Genomic DNA, 26,230 nt, shown 5'->3' with positions numbered 1-26,230 from the left:
CCATCTACCTAGAAAGTTTATAAACCATCCAGGAGACCATGAACAGGGATGCATTTGGAAGGTCTCCCCCAACAGAAGAATGCTGGTATGGAGCCAAGTATCATTTTCCAGATGAAGTTAACTGCAAATAAAGAACTGACTACTGGAAATAAGCTCCCTAGTATTTTCCAAAAAGCCTTCTCCTTTAGACTGATGAAGAAGAAATATCCTACAAGATATGCAGCCTCCCATCAGTAAATGGGTAAAAATATTTAATGTCATGTACAAGTAAAAAATATCAAGTTAAAGTCTTCTGCAGGCAAAACTTTTACTGAAAGGAACAGGTTGTATCAGCCCATGACTTTATTTGAAGAGTGTTCACAGAGTTTTTTTTTGTGGGACTAACCCTCATGGAAGTTAAAAGAATGCTCTGAGATAATAAGCACTGCTTGAAACAAATAAACAACAAGCTTGAGAGAGACTTTAGGACCAAGGATTTTCGCCCATGAGACTGGCCAAAAGATATTCTGACATCTGTGTCAAACAGGCCAAAATCCTGATGCCACAAGTGGTATCTAAACACCCTCACCTGGGAGAGGACAGCACAGCACCAACACAGGACAGGAGTCTGTACAAGCATTGATGTGCAGGCAGTTTGGTTATGTGTTTCTGGCAACAAAGGCTGCATGAAATTGTATCTCTGGACAGCCCAAAATTCCCCAAGTCAGTTTCCCAGACAAATTACCAGTTGACTTCTATCCAGGAACCCTCAGCTGCCTAGAACATGAACTGCTGCTTGCACTGCAATTTCTCCTCCTGCAATACAGCTAACAATTTGGTGGGAAAAATGAGGGAAAGAAACATTGTTCTGAAGCACAGAATGCTACAACTGGTATTTTGCCTAATTACAGAACATTTCTGACCTCTCCCTGAGCTACAATCTCTCCTTGAGCTGCAATCTTTACAGCACAGAAAAAACAATTTGTCTCTTCTCTTTGTAATGGTGAGAACTATCTAGAAGGAATTAACTTGTTTTCTTTTGGGGGTGGAGAAGTGAGAGAAGGAGGTAAAGCCACACTTCTTGTCAGCTCTTACAAAGATACACTTTGTTAATGGCAACTATTCAGTTATTACCTGAAATAATTCTTCCACCTTGAAAATTTTATTTTTGTCTTCAGTATTTTAATTCTAAGACTGATCTCTGACTTCAGCAAATGTGTTAAGCCTTTAGGACATGTTCCTGCACAGTGTTTTAATCTAAATCACATGTGACAATCTGAAGCAACCAGAGACACTACTTAGTAAAGATTTAACTGCAGCACAACACAAATTCAACATTCATCCAACCTGGGATTCAAGTGATGACATGGCTACAAACTATCATGATTATTAAATGTGTCTAAAATTCTCATGGCCTTCATAGAAAAGTGGGTTCCAGCCAGCTGTCACAAACACAGATTGACAGCTGCCCATCACAGTCTGTAACACTTTGTATCTCTGGAGCTACCAGGCCTGACCCAACTGTGCTGCAAAATATTTTCAAATCCCCAGAAAATATTGGAAAGAAAACAAGCCAGCAGCAGGTAAGCCAAGGAAACGGCTTACTAAAGTTCCTTTGTATCTGGTCACTTCTGAGAGCATAACCTTGCATTTTTAACAGTAAGTTTCACACTCTTGCACTTGAATTACAACAACTTAGAAATTAATACTCTCCCTAAGATTAGATACGACAAGCATCTAAACTCCACATGGACTTCTGGCACAAAAACCTAAGGGTGTTTTGGAAATGATGACAGCACTCAAGTCAGAGTTTCAAGCTTGCTTCTATTAGATTCCAGTCAGAGCGTTTCTAAAGCAGAATTGGAAATATTTAAAACTTAAGAGCACTATAGTTAGGCTATGTACCAGCAAATCAAAACAATATCTGATGCAGCACTTCTTCCAGCTCTTGAGATAGGATTTACTGTGATACAAGTGTGAATTCAATTCAAGTGCGCTTACTAACTAAATCCCAACCCTGAATCTGTTACAGGATTAGGACTGAAGTATCACTTTCCTTTTACAGACAGTACTCCCTTTCCTCATTCTCTAGTTTAGCTACTAACAAACAAAATTGAGAGTAGGAAACACCACAATCCTAGACAGGCAGGAATGAGTGGATTCATCCTAGAAAGCCTCACTGGTGGCCACTGTTCTAGGAAGGGCTGGATCATGGAATTACACAATGGTCTGGGTTGGAAGGGACCTTAAAGACAATCCAGTTCCAGTTCCAACACCTTCCATTATCCCAGGTGCTCTGAGCCCCATTCAATCTGGCCTTGGACACTTCCAGGCATGGGGCAGCCATGGCCTCACAGGGAAGAATTTCTTCCTCATATCCAATCTAAACCTGCTCTCTGTCAGTGTGAAGCCATTCCCCCTTGTCCTGTCACTCCAGGCCCTTGTCAAGGGGATCTCCATCTTTCTGTAGGCTTCCTTCAGGCACTGCAGGGCCACAATGAGGTCACCCCAAAGCCTTCTCCTCTCCAGGCTGAACAATCCCAGTTCCCTCAGCCTTTCCTCCCAACAGAGCTGCTCCATCCCTCTGCTCCCCTTGGTGTCCCTCGTGTGGACTGGCTCCAGCAGGATAGCTGGTGGCAGCACAGCAGAGGTTCAGACAGCAGCTGGGACAGATTTATTCTGTGGCAGAGGAATATAATTTTCCAGATATGTTAGTCAAGGAGCCTGCACTGCATATAAGTGCTGTGACAAACAGTTCAAAAAAAAAAGACATGCGCATTAAATAAACATCTCCTGATTCATCCTCTCAGTTAACAGGCAGACATTTACTGCACTGTAATGTCTTCCAAAGCTGTGTAAGTATTTGTTCCTCATTAGCAGTAAATATATAGTGCATTTGAGGAAACAGCTTTACTGCACACCACTTTATTAATAAACAGCAGCATTAGGTGGAAGTCACATCTGTACCTCTCTAATATTGTCTAAATAGCGTGTGGGAGTGAAAGAAAACAAAGAGCAGAGAAATATGCAAGCAGGTTCACTGTAAGGGAAATATTTATACAAAAGTTACAATACACACACACACTTCAAAGTTGCCTTAGACCTGGGGATGCCTTGGCTTCAAAGGAGGCAAAATAGGTCATTCTCCAAACTGGTTCCAAGGATGACACAGCTCCACCCCTTCCAACTTTTTTTCCCTCTCCCCTCACAGCTTGTCCACAAACACCCACACCCAGCTGAGGGACTGAAGACATTCGTGTGTAATTGCCAATATTTACACTAATGAGGCAATGAGCTCATCTGCTCCCTTTTGGCAAGACCTGCATTAACTTTTGGTTTTGTAGGGCTGAAGTTCTTTACACTTCACTCAAGCCCACGTGCAGCATTTGCTTTGTCATTTGACAACAGCCACCCTGAGTCTCAGCTGTCAGAGAGGTGTTCTCTGCACCTGAAGCGTGAACTAAGGGCAAGTTCCAGAAAAAAAACAAACATACAAGAAACTTGTTTCACTTCCCACATTTCAAGATAAGGACCAAAACACACCACCTTCTTCCTCTATATTGTGGTGAACTTTGCATACAAATGAGCTCATTCCTCCCCTTCCAAGTTTGTACTGAAGGATGCAGGAAATAAAATTCATACTGCAAGTGAAATCTACTTAAATTTGAAATAATAGAAGTCTTAAAAGTCAGTTAAGTGTAGGGTTTAAAGCCATGGTATGACACGACTACCGAAATCTTGCTGTAATGAAATGCAATTTCTGACACAGAAACAAGGTGAGGCACTTTCAACTTAAGCAACATAACTGTTCCAAGAAATTATAATCTCAAAGTTTTATTCAGTGAGCAGCTACATTATTCATTAAACATTACCTAAGAAATTTCAAGTTGCTCTCCTGGCAACCTAGAAAAGTCTGCAAGACAGACCAGAACTTATTATTATGAGGAGTCTTTAAACAGTTAAGCAAGATAAATGAGTGGGGGGAACCCATCACTTTCTAGAATTTACACTTGGCTGTGCTTACTTTCATATTTCCCCAGGCACAGAAGAACTTCTTTGCTTCTTCTATTCTCTATTTATAGGACTCAGCTGGATCACTTAAGTATTTCCCCTCTCTTGACAATTGTGAGCTTGGCTAATTTTATTAGAGCAAAATCTGAGGTAATCATAACACACAGCAATAGCTTATGGACTGAAATACTTTAAACGTATTACTTAATTAATGGAATCATGGAACATGTTGGGGTGGAAAAAGCCCATCTCATTTCCATCCCCCTGCCATGAGCAGGGACACCTTCCACTATCCCAGGTTGCTCCAAGCCCCTTCCAACCTAGCCTTGGATACTTTCAGGGATGGAGCAGGCATAGCTTCTCTGGGCAACCAGGGTCTCACCGAGAACAATTTCTTTTATATATCTCACCTACTTTCTCCCTCTTTCAGTTTGAAATTCCCATAGTTTTCAATCTGAATTCCCACAGCTCTGTGGCATTACCATAGGCAGCTCCAAGAGAAGCCTACATCACTTTGGCCAACTGGCCACACTGCACAGAATGGACATGGAATCAAATTCCACTTCAGGAGGCGAGGATTCTTAGGTTCTCTATTCAGCTGATAATTTTAGGGAAACTGTTACAAACTTTGTACTTTCTAAACCACTAATTCTCTATAAGTTTTGCTGAAACTCACCTAAACTCCAAAACTCACTGGGAGAAGCAAGAAATGCAGATATGAACATCATAATAAATACGTTTCCCCTTGGAAGTCTAATAAAGGTCACTTATTGCGTTCTTAGAAAGACCCAGCAAAGAGATCTTCAGGGAAAACATGATTCTCTGCCAAAAAAACTAACAGCAATTAACAGAAGTCAGCCAGCAATGCCAATGGAAAATATTTGTTAGGTCAAATTCAATGTGGCAATGAGGGAAAAATTTTCTTTTTCCTGCTCCTGTCTTCCTTCTCCATGGCAACAATTTCTAAACCAGCACAACTTGCCATGTGTTTATTTATCTCCGTATTTTCAGACAGCATCTACATTTTGCACTTTCTGAGATGGAGTCTTCCACTGCTGGCCCTACAGTCACAAGCTTTCTTGGCTCCTAATGGCTACATCCTCCTCCTTCTCACTGCACCCTCAGCAACCCCATTGTGTCCATTTGCCTGGCACAAGGACGTCAGGACAGACTTCTGGAGTCAGCAGACTTGCCAAAAGCCCTCCCCTTTCTTCATTTGATCAACTTATTTTTCTCTCAGGAGGTCCTTCCACCCTGAATTCTGCCCTTCTTATTCACTTCTTGCTCCATTTACCCAGTGAGCTCTTTATGGTTCACTCACCAGAGTCACCTCACACACACATGGAAGTGCAACTCCATGAAGTTAATAGCTAAATATCTTCCTTCATGCTGCCCCTTAACCCATTTCCACAGAGTACCTACTAAAACACAATGGATCAGCAGGTGAAACCCTACTGCTTTTCAGGCTGACTGAGCTTACTCTAATCAAGACCTTCTAGAAGTACACTCATCCCTCCAGAAGGAACTGTACCATCATTCCCCCTATCATGGGTGATCTTAACCATTTCTTCTGAACTTACAAGATGCCTGGGATGCCAGGAACTGGTACTGAAGAACACAGAATTATTAACATTGGAAAAGATCTCCAAGATCATTGAGTCCAACCTTTGATCAATCACCACCTTGTCAATTAGGTGCCACATCCAGTTTTTTCTTAAAGATCTCCAGAGATGGTGACTCTGCCACCTCCCTGGGCAGCCCTTTCCAGTGCCTGACCATGTCTTCCATGAAGAAATTCTTCCTGAAGTCTTCCTGACATAGAGCCCAAGTTAAACAAAACAGCACCTCAGCACTGCTGCATGAATTGCTGTGATGAGTTCTCTGGGTTATCATCACACTGCTTATGAAGGACAAAGCCCAGCTTGCATTTCTCTTTAGAAAACAAAGTAAAAACAACAAAACCAAACCAAACAGATCTGATTAGGACGTTTTTAGTTTCCCCTGGTCCTTCTTACTTAAAAGCACACCAGTATCTGTGGATTCTGTTTCTTCACAGAAACAGAGGAGAGGTTGTGCAGTCTGGAGAGCCCCTAGCAGCAATGACTAAGGTAATAGGCAGGGTTAAGGATTTAGAACTGTGTGAGGGAGCTCAGCAAAAAGAACCTGGCCAGTTTTCTTTTCAATAAAAAGTGGTTGCTGGGATTTCTAATCTCTATTGATATGCAGCTGTGGAACTGTACAATACCAGGTAACATCAGGAGGCGAGAATAAGCACAATTACCTAGCAAACCTAAATCCTGGAAAGAACTCGAGGGGAAGTGCCCACAGAAAGTTTGTGCTAATCATAAGATAACAAGCAAATAAACATCTAAAACTGTGCAAAATTTAAAGCATTGATGATATGCTTTAAATAATAAAAACATCCAAAACATAGCTTTTAAATTAAAATCCAACTGCATGAATTTCCTCAGACCTAGGAAAGGTTTTATGAAAGAAATCTTTTATTATTCCTTATAAAATTCTTATTTATAAAAGTACAAAGTCAAGCCTACCAGGTGAGGTAAGACAGGCATTCACATCTTTCTTATTTAGTTATAACTGACCTAAATATTAACTTGTGGGTATCTGGAAGATTTTTGCAATTTGACAAGTGAAATGCATTGGACTTCATTTAGCCACCATTTTTTATTTCTTAGTCCAAGATATCAAATATTAAAGTATGTTTCCTTAACAACTACAATTCAAAAAGTAAGCCTTTATTTCTCTAAAGCCCAGAAATTCTCATTTTTAAACATTGTGCAACTATCCTTTGTAGGAAGCAGTCTGCAGAACTGCCAAACCTACATGGAACAAAGAGAAGAGATTGTATCAGAATGACATGCCTTCAAAAAGCTGAGTTTCTTTCCTGCCAGAGAGAGAAGTGACTAATGTGCATTGTAATTAGTGCAAAAAACAATACTATCTTTGCAGTTGCAGACTGGGAAAAACTACATTTTGATGTTCACACTGCAGTAAATAAAGTGGAAAAACTTCTGAGTTGGGTGATAGGCACATTTTTCCCCTCAAATGTTTAATGACAGTGAATCATTAAACACCCATGAGGTGAGGTCGTCCCCATTTTGCTACTACAAAGACTAGAATATTGCAGACTTCCCTAGTGATTGATAAATTAATAAAACCTGAACTAAGTAATTTTAACTTTAGAGTCCACAGGAATTGCATAATTCTGTTTTTCCCACTGTTCTCTACAGCAAGTGAGAGGATGCAAACCTTGCCAAAGCTTGATAAATTAATGAAAAAAAGAAAAAAAAAAAAGAAAAAAAAAAAGAAAAAAAAAAAAAAAAAAAAAAAAAAAAAAAAAAAAAAGAGGAAAACGGTTTGCCTGCAACACCCAGGGCTTGGATGCAGCAACCCATGTCTCAAGAACCAAATATTTATGAAGTAGAAAAGCCAGGGACTACTGTCTCTTCATGCAAGTAGCATTTCCACACACCAGCCCCCCTGCTATTTATTATCAATACTTCTGTCCTTTCCAGACATCCTGTCTCCACTTACATTCCATTTTCAGTTTGCCCTCAGTTGGCAAGCACAAGATGAATCCCAGCTCTGAAAAACCACTGGAAGAATTTTTTTTTTCCAACTATCAGACTACTGTATTTCTTCAGAAACATTTTTGAAGTATTCAACCTGAAATGCATTTCAAATACTTGAAGTACTGCTGTTCCAAATGCAAAGAAACCATTCAGATGTGGATATAAGATCCAAGTTTTATGTAAGGACAGATTTACACATGACTGCAAAGTAAAGAAAAAGAAGCCTTAAACAAGAAAGCAAGAAGCTGTACATCATAAAAATGTGACCAAGTGAGGAAGAGGAAAGAAATGGATGCACATGCCATGGTATCTTCAATTTCAAGTCTGCCACCCCACCAGTCTAAACAAGTGCAACACAGACAGCAAGGAAACAAGAGGCACTTTGTACAGTGTGCGGCTCTGCAGTGGGGAAGAGGGATGAGAGATGAAAAGGATCTCTTGTAATGCAAAGAATGCAGCAAAACTCAAGGATGGCAGCAATACCACTGTAGAAAACTTGCTTTTTCCTGTAGTGACTCAATGCCCAGGCAGCAGGAGAAAGGTGTGTACCCAGCAAAGCTGAGACAGGCAGGAGAAGCAATGAGAACATTTTCCCTTGAGATTATTCCTCACCTCAACCAGAACTCAGCAGCACATCAGAGCAAAATTCTCCCTGAGCCAGAGATACTCTCAGAGAGCACCCAGGAAATACTCCCACCTATTAATGCCTGTCAGTAGATACCAACCAAAGGTAAAGGGCAGAAAATCATCAATGGAGTATTTTCTGATTCATCACCTGCGACACTCAGATGAAAAAGGGATTGCACTCTGCTTCCATTGCTCTGGAAGGGAGCACAAAGGTTTTTCAGCCCATCCGGCAGAACTATCTGCCCAGTTCAGATAGGTCAAGACATCTAAATCATGACAAACACAAGCCACACAACAGCTGAAGGATATTAATTGTCAGTGCTCACAAATCAACAAAGTCTGGTTTTGTTGCTTATCAAACATCCCAGAAAATGCAATATCACTATGCAGAAAAACATGAAGCAGCATTCCTCAAGTGAAACTTCTGAATTTTTGTCAAGTGTATTTAAGACTTTGTATAAGTTAATTCAATTTAAAGTGTCATTAGACCTACTCTGAACTTCAAAGAAAAAGTTACATCTATTTTTGTCTGCTTTTCATATTTAAAGTTTTAATATTGAAAGAAAAGTATTTCCCAAAGTTAACTCCTCTGATTCGGTGTCCACTTGTGCTGCCAGCATGAGTAAGTTCTGTTCCTTTTTTTCATTATTTTATTTATTGATTAACACTGAATAAAAGTGTATTGATTTTTTTTTCTCTTAAAAGTACTAAATCTATTACTACTCCATTATATCAGTTGGGGAAAAAAAAGTTTTATTAAAACACACACTACAAGCTGACCCTGCCTTGTGGCCCAAAACAGACAGGAAAATAGAGTCACATAACAAATTACATTTGTGATGCTTAAGGCAAAAAACCAGACTGGTTTATTCAAAACAAGCGAAGGTAAATAAGTAACTCTCCCAGTGTGAGGATGGGCAGGCACCATCCTGATGAATTTCCAGCAGGCAAATACCTTCTGCTCTCATACAATAAAATCATTCAGAGACAGTAAGTCACATGACATGTTTCAAAGTGACAAATAAAGGAGTGACACTGCAGTCACCTGGCAGCTGGCCACAAACTCGCTCCACTGAAAGGAATTTATTCAAAATAGAGTCAACAACAAATTCTTCAATAATTCAACTTGGCAGAAGAAAACCTGGCTCAACACCACTACATTCCAAGCTTCCTGGAGTTCCAGATTAACATATATATATGTATATGTGCTCTGGTTAAGTGTCACCTGGGAAAAATAAGAGATCAGTGTCTGTCTAAATTCTGTGTGCTGGTTCAGCCAGCAGGACTGTCCCTACGGCTGGTACCACCCCCTAAACCATCACAGTCCTTTAGCAAGAGGCTGATGTTGGCTGAAGGCAGCAATTAATGCTCTGGAAATGTTCACTTTAGAAACAATCCACTGATGTGCATTAAAGAGACACTGCATATGCCTAGAATGAAGGGCTGAAAGTGCTTTAATGAATAACTCAAAACACCTCTCAAATATGAGGCAACTTAAGACAAGTCTGAAGCCAGACTAGTGAACACAGCATTCTGAGTGCTGTACATATGGACAGGTGATATGTACATGCTGAAAGGTGCACGTACCACCCTTCAGCATACAGAGTGCATTTTCTATATGTGTATTGATATTTCTACTAGTTCTACACTGTATTAAGGATAATGAAAGTATCCATCCAATGCTGCTTTGCTTCAGGTTTTCCTATAGTAAGATAAAGTTTATCCTTATCTGTACCTCTGATACACAGAGCATAGGACAAGATGTCATTGTGGCAAATGAACAAAGCATTTTAATTTATTTAGCTCTGTTGTTCCCTCAGCTGTTTCTGTTATCAACAAAATACTGCTATAAATACTGCATTTGCAATAGGAGTGGTAAAATGGCAAAATTCACGCAGACATGAAAAAGATGGTGTGACTGCTATTAAAGTCTATCACTGAGAAGCTGATGTGTGCACAAAAGGTAAATCAGCTTTAAACAATGCCTGTAAATAGTGACAAGCCAGTGAAGAAGATGGATTCTCAGTTTTTTCACTTGCTTCACCAGCCTCATCTACATCATAAAACAAGAACTCAAAAAATCAAACCAATATGAAAAATAAACCAATGTGTAATCTGAAAGCATGTATGTTAGTCTAAGTTCGAATATTTTTCCTGCATCAAGGATTCATCATGTTATCAGGAAAAACACCACCTGCTACTGTTTACTTTCCCTGACAACTTTTTTTGATTTTTGGCAATGTCTGAGAGGCCAAGCTGAGGACAACTCCTCACAGTGAATCACACAATCATTAAGGATGGAAAAGATCTCCAATAACACAGAATCCAACCTTTGACCAAGCACCACCTCGTCACCCAAACCAAAGAACACCAGCTGTTTCTTGAACACCTCCAAGAACGGTGACTCCTCCTCCCTGGGCAGCTCATTCCAATGCTTGACAAGCCTTTCAGTAAAGTAATCTTTCTGAAGTGAAGATCTGCTGCCCAGGATTGTCAGACCAGCAGAGGGGCCAAGGACAAAAGCCTCCTCTTGTTTCACACTTCCCAGTGGCAGGTTGGCTGTGGGCCTCCCTCTTACACAGCAGGAAGGTGATGTCCATGGAGATCACACCAGCACAGGAAACTCAGCAGCTCTGCCCAGAACATAACTGGTTAGAGAAAATATTGCACAGAGCAAGGGAACTGGGATCTTGCTCAGATTTCTCATCTCAGGAAAAAAGAGAAAGAGCGATGAATTTAGGAAACTGCCCCAGCCCAGGGCTAGGTTGGACAGGGCTCTGTACAACCTGGTCTCCTGTAAAGTGTCTCTGCTCATGGCAGGGGTTGGAAGGAGATGATCTTTAAGGACTCTTCCAACCCTGGTCATTTTGTGATTCTTTAGGTTTTAGAGTTTTTGGAATACTTTATGTGTAAGTACTTTCAGAAGGGAGCAGAGAAGCTCTTTCTTGGAGGGTTTTGGTTTTAACTTCTTACCTGCAGATGAAGACAGAGATGTCTGTTTATGCACAATCTGCTACTCCAGGCATCAGTGTTCACTCTGCTGACAAAGGCAGTTCCTAGAAGGAAAAAAAGAGAAATATTGTTATACATTAGTGAAACAACCTTCTTGAGGATGAAGTTCTATTCCCCCTCCTTCCTTTTAATGTTTTAGAAAAACACCAAGTTCACCTGGCACCTATAGATCTACAACAGCCTGGTACACACAAGCAGTACTTTATTTTTGAAAAGTTAGTTCTGAAGAAACGTGGAATACTGCTCTTTATTTGCTGCTTCTTATACATGGTGTGACATGTTCATGCTATAAATAAAGGGTGGTAAACAACACTTCAACAGCTTTCCAGAACATTAGAGAAAAAAAAAAAAAAAAAAACCCTAAGCACTGTATTAGGTAGTCACGAGCATCTACCACTGGTAAATTGTAAATATAGGAGATTGTGAAATAATCTTCTTTCCCAATTTTCTTTTTAAGGAAAATAATCCTCAGACTGGAGCGCTTCCAGATGTATAACCCTCCAAGTGTTCTGGAGCTGCACACCCTGACTCCCTCACAGCAGTGAATCACGAGCAATGCACGCACAAACAGCCAAACCAACTGGGCAAAAGGTAACAAATCCCAAATTGCTGATTAAGACTAATAATCAGCTCGGAAAGGATGCTTACTGCAACAATGTTTAACAGCATCATTGTGACAGACACTGCCTAATATTATGGCACAGACAAGGAGAACATGTGAGATGTGGTTATTTTTAAGCCTTCAACACCAAAGATTTTCTGAGTTATATTTTAAAGGAACATATCTATTATGTGTAACTCTACATGGAAACTTTATCGAGTGCAGCTCTAAATCACAAAACTTTCCACTGGTATTTCAGCATCTCCTCTACCACCATTGTCAGATACTGAATTTTCTCCAGACAAAATGTTTGTCTCCTAATATCTATCTGATGGAAACATGTAATAAGTACCAACTCCAGCATAAGAACATCATAAGAGTTCAGAAAACAACAAAAACCTCTCAAAGATCTGGAAAGAAGGGAGGTCTATAAAATACTGAACTATACACACTATGCATCAAAGCCCTATAGAAGTAATTGCACCTCTCATTATAGCCCAAACTCCACAACAGGACATTCAGGAGCTCCAAAAGTCTCAGGCACATATCATTTTCACCATGACTGACTGAATAGGCAGCTTTCATTCACAAATTGATATTAATTAAATTCCTGGGTTGCCACAATATGTTGTGATGTTTTGCGCTTTCCACTCTCAGACCCACTAACATTTACTAACAGTTCACATGAGTCTTTAGCTCTGAAATGAACAGAATAATTTTTGGTGAGTTTATGTCTCTCAACTGAGAAGCCGTAATTTAAAAGAAGGAAGATATGCTTATTAAATCTCCTTAATGTATTTGATTACAGTTCTGTTAGAGAACATTCCTTTAAGTTCTCTACTCAGGTTTATTCATCACCTAGTCCTAAGTAGGGTCAAACTCAGTAAGTCATAGAAAATGCAGAACATTCATCTAACTCAACACAATCACGTTAAATCACCAGTGCTTGAGCCCCAGTTACTTACCCATCCCCACTTACACATGTTAGATTAGGAAAATAAATCTGATTTTAGGATACAGATGGTGAATTAGTTAATCCAGAGGGACAGATGCTTCAATTTTGCTGAGGGAGGGAGAGATAGAAGAGAGAGAAATAATCACCTCACCCTAAACTATGAAAACTCAGCTTTGAGATGCTGAAAGTTGTCTTCATCTACTACAAACTAATCAACTGCTAATACACAAATAGTAAACACTTGAATTAGTGCGGTGGTACTACAAATTAGCACTGTTTGTTAATTACCCCAGGACACTTTCTACAGATAAAAGTGGATTCTGAACCTGAGAGTAGAGTGGCTGTGATGCTGATCCAGCAGCAGGGACTGACACTCCAACAGAGCCGCATTATCTGTAGCTCTACTGAAGCCCTAAAGCTCCTCTCAGACCACTCTGCAAACTGAGTGGGAAGGAGTAAGGATAAGAGCCACATTCTGTCCTTAGGGACCCCTATTAAATCAGATTCCCAACATCAGCCACTTCCTCTTTGTTTTCCTCAAGCCATATGGCTTCCTGACAAAATCTGTACAAACAATAAATCCATTAATCAAGCCACTGCTAGAGGAAAAGGCTTTTTTTCCCCCCCTCTTCCCTTCATCAATCGAGACATTTTCATGGAGATGTTTTATGTATTTTATTTTATGAAAGTCCCAAGGAAAATACTAAAGTGGTCTTTGTTCTCACACTGCAGCCCCAGTTCAGTTCATAATTGTAGATGGAGATCCTCACATAAAATGCAGAGACACAGGAATAGAGAGAAGCCAGTCAAACCAACAAGAAAAGAGTCCAGCCTAATTGAATCTTAGTAGGAATACAGCATAAATTGCTACCTAGGTTTGCTGGCATACTGTCTCAAAAAAACAAAAGTTACAAAGAAAACATAATTAAAGAGGTAGATAAAATAAGAGAGGCATTAAAAGCCTATTCCCACAAGGCTCTGAGGATATGCACACATGCAAATGCCACAAGCAGCTCCAAGGAAGAGTTTCTTTTAAGAGATGACACAAATAAAGGACTTACCCACATGCAGGGAACTTGGGGGAGGGAGGAGCAAGATTTCTACCTCTTGTAGGTGGGAAACTCCCTTTTGAGCAGGTGGAAAGATCTCCCACTCCTCTCAAAGAAGGGAGAGGAACACTAAACCCAAACCTAATCTGGCTCATTCTTTCACCAAATTAAACACACACCTGAGGGACTGCTGGAAATGCAAACTGCCCGTTTTGATGACCTGTTCCCATGGAGGCTTTTCCTAAAACTTCTTTGACTGAAATTTTATTAGTCAACAGTGCAAGAGGATTGGGAAGAACAAGAAATTACTTTGCAACTCTGGTGTCTCTTGCAGTCACATACTTCTAAAGCAACTGTGACCCTTCCACTCACATGGAAGGAAAACAAGATGGGCATGGTAACAAATCTTTTTACCTTAAATCATGTTTTACTTTCTTCACAGGTAGTCTACAGCTTACTGGATGACCAAAACTGTTCCTCAATTCATGTGAGCAAAACCAACCCTCTGTTTAAATGAAATACAGGAAACACAAAGCAGCTTATGACACTGACAAAGACCTTACAGAGAAAGAGCATAAAAAAAGGTGCAAAGTTTACTTTTCAAAAGTTGGAGCAGGATTTTTTTATGGGGGAGGGGAGGGTGGTTGCAGTTTTTTTTAAATACAGGAAAGCAGCATTCTTGCGTAAAAGCGGGAAATCTTTGAAATTACATCCCTTTTGTTGAATTAAGTAACAATTAGCTACAAAGAAGAAACAAAATCCCAGAGCTTAGAAAGTTTGAGTCATTATCTCCAAGGAGACACATCTGTAATGTTAACAAGGTCAGAACATTTCAGTCAGTTCTTGTGGGTACTGGGAGATACAAGATGTTAGCTTCTGTTCCTATCAAGGCAATGACAACTCTGAAAGACTGCAGATATCACTTGGAGCCTACACCACTATGAATTATTAGCCTTGAGGCCATAGCCTAGAAAGATACCACATCATATCCACAGTACAGATGGATTTGTGGATGCCTTGAGGTAGCGATGAAAGGTATGTTTGTTTTGGACAGGGTGGTAAGGAGGATCAGGTGCTGCCAGATAGGGAGGCCTTTTACCACATCTGGGGCAGATGGTCCCAATTATCTTCTCATCACTGCTAATCAGAAGTCATCCTTCAGCAACTATATAATAACCTATGTAAAAATAAACCTGGGATTGCTGTTTGGCTTCCAGACAGAGGAGAGCCTGCCTGCCACAAGTCAATCAGTGAAGGCAGCATCCTGTCTTGGAGTCTCATTTACAAGCCTGTGGTATGGAGCTCTGCAGGTGCAAGACAGTGTCTTCACATCAGGTGTGAAAATGGAACACAGGTGATACTGACAAGAAAATTTAGGAGCACACCAGTGGGGAGGAAAAGGCAGCTCCTGCCAGCTTACTCCTCTGCTCTTTCTGACCCTACTGATGAACAGCATGTGCTGCCAAATTAACAGGACCTCTATAACCCTGCCTTGCTACTGCTCTCACGTACGGAGACAAAACTGATCCAAACTGGAAGCAAGATTTGGAGACTATAAAGAGCATCAAGCTCTTCATGTCTTCACTGACTGAAGCCACTTGTTCATGTCCTCCCTTGACTGTCGAAGGTGGCAAGTCATAATATGATCCAAAAAATTCATTGCCTCTCTTCCCTGAGCAACCTAACACCTCAAACAGAATTGAGAAAGGATTTGTCCAGCCCGGACTTCACTCCATCATTAAGTACCATACCCTGTGTTAGCAGGAGCAACAGTATTTACATCTCAGAAAATAAGGTGCTTCTTTGTTACTGCTATTAAGCTCTTCTCAGGAAGAGAAAAATACTGCTTATCTTCAAATTCAGCTCTCAACTACTCCTTATTTGCCCACAACACTGCATCCTAGTTCTTTAAGCTCTACTGTGGTGTTGAAAAGCAAGGGCTACAAAACACATGTTGACACATAAACCAAGAAGAGTGGAATTAAAATTATAAAGCAGCTTGATGTAAAGAAAAGTCTTGACTGGTCTCCAGAGTTCTGCCTGTCATTTGTCTCCCTGCAAGTACGTGAAGGGAATCTGCTTTCCAGGAACAAGATACTTGAATTAATTTAATAGATTTCTAAGCCTTTAGAGTTACAGTTGTTGAGAAAACAGAAGAATAAAAACTCTTGAAGTGATTTATTTTCTTTTTGTTTAAACAACACAGCCAAGAAAGCTGTGGCACGTGAGCTCAGAGGACATCAGAGCAGAATACCCAGGTAGAGCAGTTTGCTTTCTCTTCCTCTAAATGAACACTTTATTTTACAACCCCTATGATTAATGCCCATGGAACCATTACTCCAGGATGTAAAGGGAGTACTGATACAGCACAAAACCATCACAGCTCACCCACAGACTCACCTGCACATCCTACTCCCTCATCCTCATGGCTGCACCTGGAAAACACCAGGGGAATTGCACAGAAACCAGAAGTTTCTCTTCTTGTCAGCAAGACCTCTTCGTTTTTTTCAGCACAGGAGGCACTGAGGTGTCACACTCACTGATACAAGGAATGCCTTCCTCCTCTTCCTTCAGCAGCCCTGAAAGCAGGATGGTGCCAACAAGCTGCTCATCAGAGGATTCCCTCCCAAAACACTGCCCTGGCCACACCGTTGTGGTTCCACACACTCAGGCTTACTTCACAAGGTCATTATTCAAGAGAACAACAGAGAAAGTCATGGCAAGAATTTGCTTTGTTGTTGAAAACTTCTTTTACACTCACAGTCAACCCAAGTCCGCCCTTTGATTTAAACAGAACAGCTCCCTTACTTTACATTCCTGTCTTACCTGCACAATTTCACACTTGACTACTAATTTTTCAAACACAAACACTTGCCATACCTACCTATGACTAAGTATTTTGCACTGGTTCTCAAAAAAGCACGCATTGGAAAGCATATTTAAAGAAAATGAGCAAGAGACTGAGTAATACAGTCAAGCAACATTTAGCAGGAATCAGGATTAGGCCTGGACATTCACATACCCACTGACCTGCTTGGGTTGGAGGTTAGCTCTTGTTATTAATCCTAGTGGTTAGAACTACAGGAAGGCATTTCAAAGGAACAACTCAAGTTAAAACATGTATTTCATTATCATGCCCATCTCTGAAAAAGTACAGCTGGGCAAGTCATCCAGTATTTAGGCAATATAGAAGGGGTAGCACACAAAAATAGAACTATAATGACGTGGCATTTGTTTAATTTTGTTCCTTGAGGATATTTGATAGTAACTAAAAAATATAATGGAATAAGTTTCTGGTTTATTTCCATTTGTCTAGTTAAAATAATGTAGAACTAATGAAAAACAAACCCAAATCTCCCTTTCCAGAGGAGCTGTGGCTGTTCCATTCCCCAAGGCCAGGCTTGGATAGGGCTCTGAGAAACCTGGGATAGTGGAAGGTGCCCCTGCCCATGGCAAGGGGATTGGAACAAGACGGACTTTAAAGTCCTTTCCAACCCAAGCTAATAAAAAGAGTTTATGATTCTTTTAGCACTGAGCAGGTGTCCCTGCCAGCAGAATGACTGCACTGGTGGCAAAGCAGTGGCTCTCCGTGCAGCCTGCATCTGCGGTACTGCAGTACAGCCAGAACCCAACAGCCCCTCCAGCTCGCTCACAGTCGATATCACTATTTTCAAGTAAACAATGCTCCTCTTTCTAGGCACTGCCAGACAATTTCCATTTCCACCTCATATCAATTTATAGGCAATTCTTGAGAGCCTGTTCTATTTTTGAAAATAATGAAAGACTGCTGCTATCTTTGCAAGTACAAGCTCTTCTTTTCTGCTTCTGAGTTGTTTACACAGCATCTCTTTGTGTGATGATTTAGCCTGATTTTGTATGAGCACCAAGGTAGGTTACTTTGCAAAGCCCAAATCAGGAGCATAAAATAATTAAGATATCAGGATTAAACAGGAGTCATAAACCACTGTGAATAACCCTGATTCCAGACTTCTTAGAATTGCACAGGACAAAGCAAAGCACTTAAGACAGTGCTCTTAGCAGCAGCAAACCTGGCAGGTGACAGAGGCCTGCAGTGTTCTCTTTTGTGACTGCCACCTTGCAGGCAGTGCACTGCTGCAACCTTCCATCTGATTCCACAAACTCGACTTTTCCCTGTTTCCAAAGCACACAACTCCACTGGCACTTGAAAGCAGAATTCTGAACTGTACCATTCTCCCTGCCTGCTCCATTTCTGTCTGGCCCACGTGGCACCCCTCAGTTCTGAGTGAACTGGGTCAGCAATCAAATCCCTATTTGTAAGACCCAGAAGCTCACAAAGAGTCCAGCAATATGCATGAGCAAATGAAACTACACTGCTGAGAGGATAAAAAGCAGCCAGTGAATTCCTCCACGACCATGCCAATGCTCATCCACAAGTAAAGGACATGACCAAGACAAACCATTTTCACTCGTGAGAGCCATCAAAAGCCCACCTCTTTGTTCTGCCCTTGTACACAAGGCAAAGTGCTCAAGGGCCAAAGAGATATATTATCATCAATACATAGAGATCTTTATTTGAGATGAGGTCTTGAAAACAACTTCATTAATGCATGTGAAATATGGGAAAATGGACAACAACATGTAGTTTTCTTGCTTGTGTTGAAACACCCTCAAAGTAACTCAACTTCAACATAAGAATAATGCAGTAAGTTTGTTAAGCAAGAATTTCTTTCAGGTAACTTGTGTCTGCAAATAGTTTTCATCTAATGAACTTCAAATATCTTTAACTGAAAGCACACAGTGGCTAATAAGAGGTAAAATACTAAAGTGTGCAGCTGTTACATGTTTCATGGCTGTAAAAAACAGTCACAGATGGCACCTGCAGAGCGCAAAGCCAGGTCTGAAAGTTTGCAGATTTCCAGCTTCCTCCACAAGCATTTGTCCTTGGGGAAGATGAATAGCCTCCATCAGTCCTTCATCCAATGTCCCCGTCCTGTGCCATCGTGGTCCCCGCCCAGAGTGTGTGAGGAAATATTATCAGGGTTATAATACACAATTTTTTAGTTACTAACCAAAGAAATACACATCTTACAGCAGCTACTGCTATTATATAATCACAGATTTCTTTCCATGTGGAGCTTTAATCTCTCACTTCATTATGTAGTCAAGAGATGGCAAACTTCCTTTTTCTTTCCTTACAATTACCTGTGAGTCAATGGAAGACAAAAACTGAGCTGATTTTTGCTGGATTTACTGCACTCTGTCCAAGCAAATTTAATCAACCCTCTGTGCAACTAATTCCAAGTACACTTGGACTTTGCACAGGTGCAAGTGTAAGGCAAATGTGAGAGAGAAAAAAGTTAATTTCTCTATTGCAATCCGCCACCTCCTTCCCAAACAGCAGGAAGTAAAGCCACAGCATTTGTCTCTCTTGAGACTTTAACAGGAGAAACCCTGCAGAAAGTGATCAAGGCACAGCAGTTTCAGAACTAATTACAATCTCTAGTTGGACACTTACTGGTACTTAATTAGCACCTAGGAGAGACACGGGCCAACTCATCATCAGCTACCAGGAAATGCAATTGATGCCATTAAAGTCTTTGAAATTATTTACTTGATAGTATAAAGGTACATAAGTTCTTGCTTCATCTACTACAAAACTTCATCTTTGTCATTGGCAACACAACTAAACACTTCAAAGAAGTGTTAATAATCAAGAAGAAAGCAACACTTTACTGTCCAGTTCTACCATTCAGCTTACTGCAACGACTGGTGCTGTCACTGTTAAATCCACCTCATCCCATCTCAATCCAATGGAGTTGCCAAATGTAAATAATTAATTTTAATGCAAACATTAAAACCAAGTTTTCTGATACAAACATGACCCCTGACAGTCAGTACTTGAATTCTCTGAAAAAGGTGTATTTTTGGGGGTGACATGCAAGGAATGGGATAGGAGACAAGGAAAAGCTACTTGAAGAGACGACTGCTCAAGTCTACTAGCTCAAATAAAAAAAGGAAAGCAACCCCAAAAAGGTTTTTAACAACAAAGAAGATAATGAGCTGGTCAAAAAATACCTCGTACAGCAAAGTGAAAATAAATGTATAAAGCTTAGTGGTATCCCTGCCTGTGGCAGGGGGTTTAGACCAAGATCTTGAAGTTCCCTTCCAAACTAAACCAGTCTGTGATTCTAGATAACCAGATTCTCCAAGCACTGGAACAGTGAAACAAGAGAAAAATCTTCATATACAAAAACTTTTTCTTCACAAGATCTTCAAAGCAGGGAATCCATTCTTTTTTAATTTTTCCTGACTAATAAAGTCCTCACATTAACCCCAGAGTCAGACCAAGGCAGAAGTCAACACTTTTATTCAAAGACCCTTTCTTACAGTTTAACAACCAGTTACTTATTTACTTTTTTGTTTGCTTGGTTTTGGTAGGGGACTGTCAGACTCATTACCTAAAATTAAGCATTCAACATACGCCAGACAAAATGGAAAGATTTCTTCAGAGTTCAAAACCAGGACTGAGATCCTGCTGCCATTAGCAGAAAAAACAGGGAAATAATCAAGATATAGAAGAAAAGCAGCAATAAAGCCCATTGTGCCTGTTAAGCTGTTTTCAGACTTCCGTGAAGTATCTCCTGATTTAGAACAGTGGCCAGCAAACCCCCCAAATTCCCTTTGAAAAGGGCCCATGCACTGTAACAACATGTGGGAGGTCCAACTGCAGTTCAAAGCCAGAGAGCTGCAAACACACAGGACCAACATGTTGTAAAGATGTACTGATACCTTTCAGAGTCCTGCTCAGTCAAGGGAAACCTGAAGCCCAGTGGCCAAAAAATAGGCTGTCCTGGTCTGCAGATACACAACACCAAGTCTGGCTCTTTTGATGACTGCCATTTTTTTAGTGTGTTTTTATCAAAACTCTTCTTTCATCTAGACACCATTTTATAAATTCTCCTCATCCCCAAGCATAATTGTTTGCAAAACTGCAAACGTTTTGTTAAAGGCATTACAGGTCTAATTCACAGTATCACAGAGTGGATTGGAATGGAAAGGACCCTAAAGATCATCCTATCCCAGCCCCCTGCCGTGGGCAGGGACACCTTCCCCTATCCCAGCTTGCTCAGAGCTACATCCAGCCTGGCCTTGGACACTGCCAGGGATCCAGGGGCAGCCACAGCTGCTCTGGGCAGCCTGTGCCAGAGCCTCAGCACCCTCACAGGGACAATTGCTTCCTAATATCTAATCTAAACTTGCTCTCTGTCACTATGAACCCATTCCCCTTGTCCTGTCACTGAACAATCCCAGTTCCCTCAGCCTTTCTTCCCAGCAGAGCTGCTCCATCCCTCTGATCCCCTTGGTGTCCCTGCTCTGGCCTGGCTCCAGCAGTTCCCTGTCCTTCCTGTGCTGGGATTTGGAGTTGACTTTAACTAACACTGACTCAGATCCAATCCAAATTACACCAATGCTGATGAGTTCTCACATTTTCAATTTCCAGAATTTCAATGAAAACCTAAAAACAGCTAATTAAAGTTTTAGTTAGGATAGCTTCTTCCCTGGGGGCAAATGGAATCCACCTACACACAAAACTTGCAAAACAGTCAATAGCAAAGTGTAAATATTTTCTGAAACTAACATTCACAATCAATGAAATAGCTTTTGAAACTGCAAATGTAACAAAGAAGCTGAATATAATGTTTTCACCTTCTTTGAAAATGACAAAGACTAACAATTCTAAAAGGGTCTTGGAGGCTAAGAGATGCACAGCTTGTTTCTATCAAAAGTCTAATGCCAACTCAGTTTTAAAATACTCTCTTGCTACTACATGCAAACAGCAGGTGGGTACACAACACCACCAGACAGCTGAGACAGAAACAACCAAACTGTGAGCACAAGACTTGCATAGTGACCAAATTCCATCACAAACCTGCAGGACAGCTCTACCTCTCTGAAAATTATTTAAGGAAAACATCTATTTTTCTCCTTTATGTTTCATACCAGTTAGTGAAAGGCTCAGAAGATATCAAGTGATGAAACCACCTGAACAAATAGCTCAGATCTTGGGAGTACTTATCCCATGACAGGATAGCTGGGAGCTGAACAAAAAATCCTCACTAAGTTGTCTGTATTTACTCCAGGCACATACAGACTGGGAATTTGCCTGGCTCATTTATCCCTTTGCTAATCCCTACAAAGACACAAAACAATTCCACCTCCAAAGAAACCAGCACAAACCAGTAATTACCTCAACGTGCCTCAATGATGCCCTTAATCAGGCAAATATTTCCTTATGGAAATGCCATATAAGAATCTTAAATTCCATTGGGCAGAAACAAATACCACCAGAAGGTCTGCATTTGTATTCCTTCTATTGTGTGCTTTCTTGTTGCACCACCAACTGCAATCTGCACAGCTTACCTCTTTAAGTTAATGCTTTGTGGAAAAAAAAACACAAAGAACACTCAGTTATTAATAATAATCCTTAAGTATTATGTTAAGAACACACCAACTCAGTTGACTTAGCATAGTTATGCATTAAAGCTATCAAAAGCTTTAAAGGACGTTTACATAGTTTCTGAGATTAGCCAAACACTAAGTGAAAATCCCACTTCATGGTGAGAAAATGGGCCACTTCTCAGTACATTACTGACATCTTAATTTTTTGAGTTAAAAGCCACATTCATACATTTTACTAGACACTGCTGTTCATAATCACTGGACAACATCTGAGTTCAGGCAATCTCTTCAACTAGAAGAAAAACATCTATAGCAATGAAAATTTTATTCAGCTTCATAAAAAAGTATCAACCTAGAGCACTCTTTATAACATAATACACCAATTGCACACAATATTAAATTCAGCTGCAGTTATTGAGAATCCTGTTTGCTGACAGAAGCTCAAAAAATAATTCATTTTTCACCTGATGGATTACAGCTAAATCATTCTATACTGTAGACTAGTTCTCTGTCACAGCACCAACTCCCTGTACTGAGACTTCTCTTCTGTATTTCCAATATCAGAATTTCCAACTGAAACTACTGCTTGGGTAACTTCTGGAGTTCTATAAACAAAACAATGTTCTACAGATTGGTTATGAAGGCCTTATGTTGACATGCCACGTGAATGCTCTGTGCTAAAGAAAACACAGAGCAATGGAGTAACAGTGGCAGGCAGAAGTACTTCTAACTTGTCACCAAAAAGATCTATTTTGCTCCTAGAATCTACCAGTTTTGGGTTAGTACTACTTTCCTTTGCCAAAGTTCTTTCAGGAACACTGTAGCTCCTTGTTCTTTGTGTTAGTCCAGATCTGCAAGGCACCAAGAAAAAGAAGAGATGTAGAGTACAGGTAAGCAGTTTTAAAATAATTCTGGATGTATATGGTTATCACAGAAAAGTCAGTAACTCTGGCAGAAGGACTACACCAATGTGGTTGGCAAAGCATTCCATCAGGTTTTCGGTTTTTCAAACATCCACAGGAGACATTGAGAAACAAGGGGAAAAACCAACACGAAACAAAGCAATGCAAGCCTTCCACTCAGTGACTCACTCACTGCTTATCTCAGCCTCCTATCAGCATTTTCAGGAGCAAGCCTTCCCTGACCACAAGTAACAGCCTGCTAAAACAGATGGAAAAATCTAATAGCTGACCCACACACAAAAAAAAAAAAAAAACCAACCCAAACACAGCCACACCATGAACCAAACCTTAAAAAGATTTGACACAGCATGAGGAGAATTTGCTGCTTAAGGAACTAAGATCTCCACACCCATTGTGCTGGTGGTAGAAATTCTGTTCTTCAGGCATTTATTCACAACAAAAACAGGAGAGCCACTAATGGCCAAAGCAGGAGTTCAGCAGGACTAAAAAAGCATTACACTACCTGGAACAACTTTGCAATTGATGGAGAGAGGCTTTGAAAATCCAGATGTTCAGCCAAACAGCCCAGGAGCGCCAAATTCCCAGGCACTGGATGCACTGATGCTCATAGTACCTTCTCTGCAGAAGGCAAGAGCAGAGTGAAACACTACTTTTTTGTTACAGAAGATGAATCAAAATTTAATTAACCCAGATCTTCAGAGGAGGGAGCTAAATTTTTTAAAGCCATGTCCAACAGTGATGAGGATTAGGAGTAACAGGAGTTATCTATATTTGATGTGTAGGAGAGGAACAAAATTATCAAATTCCAACATTAATACAACCAGACATTCTTGTTGTTCATTTTTCTCAGTTACATTTTAGAAGGGACCTTTTTTTATTATTTGAAAATAGAAATTGTATTTCTCTATTATTTATTCCTGTAATTTTTGTCCTTCTTGCCCTTGAGATTCATTTGATGTAGAAAAACACATACTTTGCATAGGACCTAATACCCCACATGAGAACAATTACTATATTTTACTAAAAGAGTCCTGGCATCACCATGAAATTATTTTTTACTATACAACGTATTTTTAAGATGGACGTAAGATAGGACAAAAACATTGGTTCAGTCACCTCCAAAAGAACTCATTATAATAAAAAAAGAGTGCATACAGGTAAGACATTTCACCAAGTTACCACAGTCACAATTTTTAAAAATCCACCATATAACACAAACCCCATATTCTTCATGATTCATTCTTGGAAACACAATTTTAAAAAAAATTATATCAGTTTTTAGAGCAAAGCCACCAAAGCTGCAATGTTAACATCCCAATATGCTGTTATGCAATTCTTAATAAGTAAGTTTTGGAAACACATGAAAATTAGAATCAACATTTTTTTGACAGTTTGCTATTAAGAGACAAATAATTATTTTATTTCTGCCAGTGTAGCAAGCTGGGAGCAATCCAACTTAAGTTATTCCATTTCAAGCTTGTTTCCTACCCAACATTAGGTGAAATTGGTTTACATTACTTGACTAATGCAGTACAGGCAAGACTTCTGACACTTGACTGTAAGAGTGCCTCATACACTGGCTATTATTGCATAGCTGAAACAAAAATATAATTTAAATGTAATAATATTTAACATTGCAGCACCCTATGTCCTAGAAAAGCCCTGGCCCACAGCAGCAGCTTTGCCATAGATGAAGTCTGAGGTGTTGATAGAAGCCCCATAGGGAAACCTGAAGGGTAAAACACACCCAGACCATGACTTCCCCACACAAATAACTGCTTTCATTGCATCATTTCAAACTGGAAGTTCATTCATCAAAACAAAGTTGTGCATTTGGAAAATAAACCTCTCTTGTGCATTTTTTTTTTTATCCAAAAAGAAGCAAGAATTAGACTAAATGGAGAGTTCAGAAAGTTGCTTTTAAGTATAAAGCAGAACAGGTGGTGCTCTAAAGTCACAGCAATAATGCACAGCTACAAAAAGCCTCACCCAAAACCAACCTGAAAACCTGAAAAACATGAGTGGAGTGCCTGTGGTACACTGCATCAAGTAATTACAGTGGTTTGGGTTGGAAAGGACTCCAAAAATTATCTTTATCCAACCCATTCCACTATCCCAGGTTGCTCCAAGCCCTGTCCAACCTGGACTTGGACATTTCCAGGGATGGGGCAGCCACACCTTCTCTGGGCACCCTCTGGTAAGACCTCCCCACCCTCACAGGGAACAATTTCTTCCCAAAATCTGTTCACCATCATTCAGACTATTTTAGCTGTTACTGCTGTAGGAAGGGGAGAGCAAATCTTTCATCTCTATTTGCAGCAGGAAGAAATAACCCATGTGCAATCCAGTTCAGTGCTACAACAGTTGCATATCCAAGGACAGAACCAGCATGGCTGCACCACGTGAAAGCAGACACCAAACACCCCAAAAGGCAAATTACAATGCAGTTACAGAAGGGAAAATCCCATTTTCATACACCATATGAAGGTGAACAACAGCCTAAGCAATGGTTTGACACCAGTGTTAAGCTCTAAGAATGTTTCACATTAAAATCAAAGTAGGACACGATATCTCAAATAGCAGTTTGGACTCTGAAAGGAATTACCATTTGGAGCACAGAGGCTGATTCTGTTCAGCCAACCACATTAATTAAATACCTACTGGCTAAACTAAACTTGGAACTATGCACAGTGTATACTGTCATAAAGGGGTGCTGGGGAAAACCATCCGTTTACGACATATGCCCATAAACCAACCATAATTACTATTCTAAGGACTTCAGAATTGACTTCTTATGCATATTAGCTGAAAGGCCAAAAGCTATTTTTATGGCATGATTTATGGTCTACATAAACCCTAGAAATTTAAGACTTAGAGCCAAGTCACAAGGCAAAACCAGTTTTTTAACCCAAGGTGGTGTTGTCATCAGCAAGGGGAGCTCTTCATCTCCTCCAAGTCAAGAGTTAGAAGTCACCCTCTTCTTCTGGAAGCAAATCTAACTGCAGATCTGCCCCCACCATCTCCCTGGGTTTGAGAAA

The 26,230-nt window shown here is 40.3% G+C and overlaps 1 protein-coding gene across 3 annotated transcripts in view; it reads right to left on the bottom strand.

The window, feature by feature from the left end:
• Positions 1-26,230, bottom strand: part of RASSF8 (Ras association domain family member 8) — a 73,450-nt gene that overhangs the window by 26,377 nt on the left and 20,843 nt on the right. For all 3 annotated transcript variants that reach the window (XM_077783182.1, XM_077783180.1, XM_077783181.1), the window contains exon 2: positions 11,184-11,266. The gene's annotated coding sequence lies outside the window, so the exon portion shown is untranslated. The remainder of the gene's footprint in view (positions 1-11,183; positions 11,267-26,230) is intronic.

The sequence above is a fragment of the Lonchura striata genome, chromosome 5, assembly GCF_046129695.1.
Source record: "Lonchura striata isolate bLonStr1 chromosome 5, bLonStr1.mat, whole genome shotgun sequence".
Taxonomy (NCBI): domain Eukaryota; kingdom Metazoa; phylum Chordata; class Aves; order Passeriformes; family Estrildidae; genus Lonchura; species Lonchura striata.
This window is presented reverse-complemented; position numbering and strand designations above follow the sequence as displayed.